The sequence below is a fragment of the Lolium rigidum genome, chromosome 4 (genome assembly GCF_022539505.1).
Source record: "Lolium rigidum isolate FL_2022 chromosome 4, APGP_CSIRO_Lrig_0.1, whole genome shotgun sequence".
Lineage (NCBI taxonomy): Eukaryota > Viridiplantae > Streptophyta > Magnoliopsida > Poales > Poaceae > Lolium > Lolium rigidum.
The window spans coordinates 279,547,995-279,552,233 of record NC_061511.1 but is presented as its reverse complement, the minus strand read 5'-3'; positions in this window follow the sequence as shown (position 1 = coordinate 279,552,233).

Below are 4,239 nucleotides of genomic sequence, written 5' to 3'. Positions count from 1 at the left end.
ATGATCGGATGTGATCGATTCAACGTTCATATACAACGGGTGTAAGCCATGTTGCACACGCGGAATACTTGGGTTTGCTTGACGAGCCTAGCATGTACAGACATGGCCTCGGGACAACGGAAACCGAAAGGTTGAACACGAGTCATATGGATGATATGATCAACATGTTGATGTTCACCATTGAAACTACATCATCTCACGTGATGATCGGTTTTGGTGTAGTGGATTTGGATCGTGTACCACTTTACAACTATGAGGGATGTTGTATTAAGTGGGAGTTCATTAGTAATTAGATTAAAACATGAACTAATTATCATAAACATAGTCTGAGTAGTATTTTGAATTAATTTTGTAGTATTGGCATCCGTTTACTACTATGCGCTAGTCTTATAATTGAGATAGAAATATTGTTAAAATCTGACTAGAAACTTTACGGATTGTTACCGTATTGTTAATGAATCAAGAAATAATTAAGTCCTATTGCAAACTTTTAGTGAAACTCACTTTGTTGATTCAGAGAGCTATGGTTTCAATTAGTACCTAAAGTTATCTTGTCTCCGTGAAACTTGAAGTTCAAATCTGTTTGAAAAGTAAGGAGCTGAAAATTTAGTTTTCGAAATAATCAAGGTACGAGATATATGTGATATCTAAGACCTTATTGCAAGATGATAGAATATAAATTTGGTGAGACTACATAAACTCATAAGTTTTATGGGAATGTACGAAGGTTGAAGACGCAAGGCGTCCCAATCCTCCAACTATTGGGGCACTAACGATATTCGCATATCCATGAAGTGATTGTCCTTAGTATGCACCGTTGCTAAGACTTCGTCGTTTCGAAGCATCACGTGATGATCGGGTGTTATAGATTCTACGTGTGCTTCTAACGGGTGCAAGCCAGATTTGCATATGCGAATACTAAGGTTTAAACTTTATGAGCCTAGCATGTACAGACATGGTCTCAGAAAGTTATCATAAATTGATGGATAAAATTATGAGTGAAATTGTTCATCGTATTACAAATTTACTAATAGTGAAATCTGAAACACTTGTCATATGATGATCAACTTCAAAGTAAGAACCTCAAGGTTATTGGTATTTGACCAACAAACCTAGAAGTTATTGATGTTGAAATGTTTTTCTGAATAATGAGGAAAGCTAAAAGAGAAACTGCAAAAGATATTTTGGCAAAAGAAAAGAAAAGACTAGAAAGTCTAGCTCGGGTGTATATAAATGATATACATGTTATGGTTGTATTCCTAGTTAAGTCACACAATGAAATTCTTGGGTATTAGTACCATATTGGTTGGTATGAAGTGTCATACAAAACAACGCAATACAAGAATACAATGGCCTAAGTGACCGACAAGGAATATGATAGGCATTCTATCTAGCCCTTAGAATTTATAATAAAGAACTTAATAATTGTTATTTTGCTCTGGTCAAATGAAAACAATGAGTTGTTCAAATTATGACATTACTCCATGTACGATGGATAAGTTATTATAAATCTTAATGGTGAAACACACATACATAACACTGACGCTAAAATGCCATAAGGCAAATGATTTTAATTTCACTTATTTGTGGAACCGCCATTTAGGTCATGTTAGAAAGGAATGCATGAAGGAACTCCATGCAAATGGATTTATGGAGTCACTTGATTTTTGAATCTTTTGGCGCTTGCAAATCTTTTCTAAAAAGAATGACTAAAATACCGTTCATAGGCCAAGAGTTGAACGGGCAACTAACTTAGTGGAAACATACATGCTGATGTATGTGGTTCACTGGGCATAGTTGTGTGCGGGAGATTCTTCTACTTCATAAAAACTTTCAACAATGAATTGAGTATATATATATGGATATATTCAATAAGGAAGAAGTTTGAAACATTTGAATGGATTCAAATAAATTTCAATATGAAGTGGAAATCATCGTAATAGAAATCAAATATCTATGATTGGATCATGGTGGAAATATTTGAATTACGAGTTTTAGCGAACATCTAAGAAAGTTATGAAATTGTTCTACAACTCACATTTCTTGGAGTATCATAATAATGATATAGTATCCGAGATATGTATCCAAACCTTGTTGGATTAATGATGAGATAAAATATTATGACGCCATTATATTTTTGTGGATTATGCTTTAGTGACTACCGCTTTTACACTAAATAGAGCATCATCATGATCCGTTGAAATGACACCATACAAGTTATGGTATGGGTATAAACCCTAATAGTCTTTTCTTTAAATTTTGGTCTAAGAGTTTACAACCAAAATCGGATGAATGTCTTTGTTGGTTATCCCAGAGATTTAATTGGGAATTCTTCCCACGAGACAAAGACAAAAGTGTTTGTCAATGTTTCTTATTTCCGAGAAATTGTTTCGAGTGAAGTATTTGAGTGGGAGGACAATATAATTTGATAAGGTTTATGAACCTGAGCATAATGATCAGAGTAGCGCAGCGTCGGAATTGGTTTCGGAAGCGGCCACGACGATCATGGCTCTCATGACTACAAAGTGTTTTTAGCCATGGAGATCGAAGTACATATTGAACCTTGTAGGTATGGTTTACTTTGTGATCAAATAAATGATTTGTGGACAAAGGATTGATTTTGAACAATGATAAACCAACTACAAACAAAGAAGTTATGATGGGCCCTGACTCCGTTAAAATGGCTATACGCCATAAAATCCAAGATAGATGAATATTTTTTGAAAGTAAATGGATCTATAAAATTGATGGACTTGGATGAAATATCTTTGAAAAAGCTTGACTTGTCGAAAAGTTGTTTACGACAAAGTTCAAAGAGTTGACTACGACAAGATTGGATCTTCCGTAGCAATGCTTATAGTCTATATGGATTATTCTAGTAATCACTACATATTTCTTTTATGAGATATGTTAGAAGGATGGCAAAATACATTACTTATCGAAGTGTGTATTAAAGGTGTATACAAGATACAACCAAGAGTTTTGCTGGTCCGTGGAATACTAGATAGGTATACGAACTTCAATTGGATGAAGTAAGTATCGCGGAGTTGAATCTTCACCAGATGAAATAGTCAAAGAGTTTTTGATTTCATCAGAGACGATGAAGAGGCTTGCATTTGCAAGAGATTAAGTGGGAGCGCTGAGACATATTTATAATACTTATGTAGATGACATATAGTTGGTTATAAATGATGTAATTATATACTTGATTAAAAAGGTTTCATTGAGAATTAACTTCAATGAAAGGATATGGACTGAAACAAATTTAGTGTCAAGATCTATGAAGATAGATTGAAACACATAAATAAGTTTAAGTCAAAGTACATATGATGGATATTGAAGTAGTTCAATATAGAAAAATTAAGAAAATGTTCTTGTCATGTGAAGGTTTAACAAGACTTGAGTGTATCTGACACTCAATGAGTAAAAACACATGAGTGATTATAGATCACGAATAATATGTACACAATCAGATATCATGTGCTATAAAGTGTTATGAGCATATACCAGAATGATTCATATGATGATCATTGGACAATAGTAAGAATATCCTTGAGTACTTTAGAAGAACTAAGGATATATATATATATATATTTTTGTATGAAGAAATGACAAACAAATCGCTGTAAGGTGTTACACCGATATTGGTTTTGTCACATATAAAATATAATTTCAATCTCAAATTAGACTAAGTGTTGTTTAAAAGGTAGCACAATGAGCTAGAAGTTGTCTATGCTAGATTTAGAAGAGTTCTAAATATTGTGACGGAATCTACAAAAGAAGGCACGGTATGTCATTGTTTTGACAATGACAAAGGATGTTAAGTCAAGAGGTTCTTTGAGAACTTGGTGTATTTCCGACAGAGTCGTAACTTTGAAGCTATATTGTGTGTGACAATATTAGTGACATATTTCGGACCGCGGAATTAAGGTTCCACCGAAAGACCAAACATATTTAAGGCCGACTCATTTGGAAATGAGTGATGCGTTGAGACGCAAATGAATTACAAAATACATACGGTTCTGAGCATGTCAGATCCGTTGACTAAAAACCTCTCCCGTGAGCAATACATGATAAAGCACCATAAGGCCAAGGTGTTATATCTTTACAAATGTAAACTAGATTATTGACTCTAGTGCAAGTGGGAGACTCGAAGGAGATATGCCCTAGAGGCAATAATAAAGTGGTTATTATTTATATCTTTATGTTTATGATAAATGTTTATATATCATGCTATAA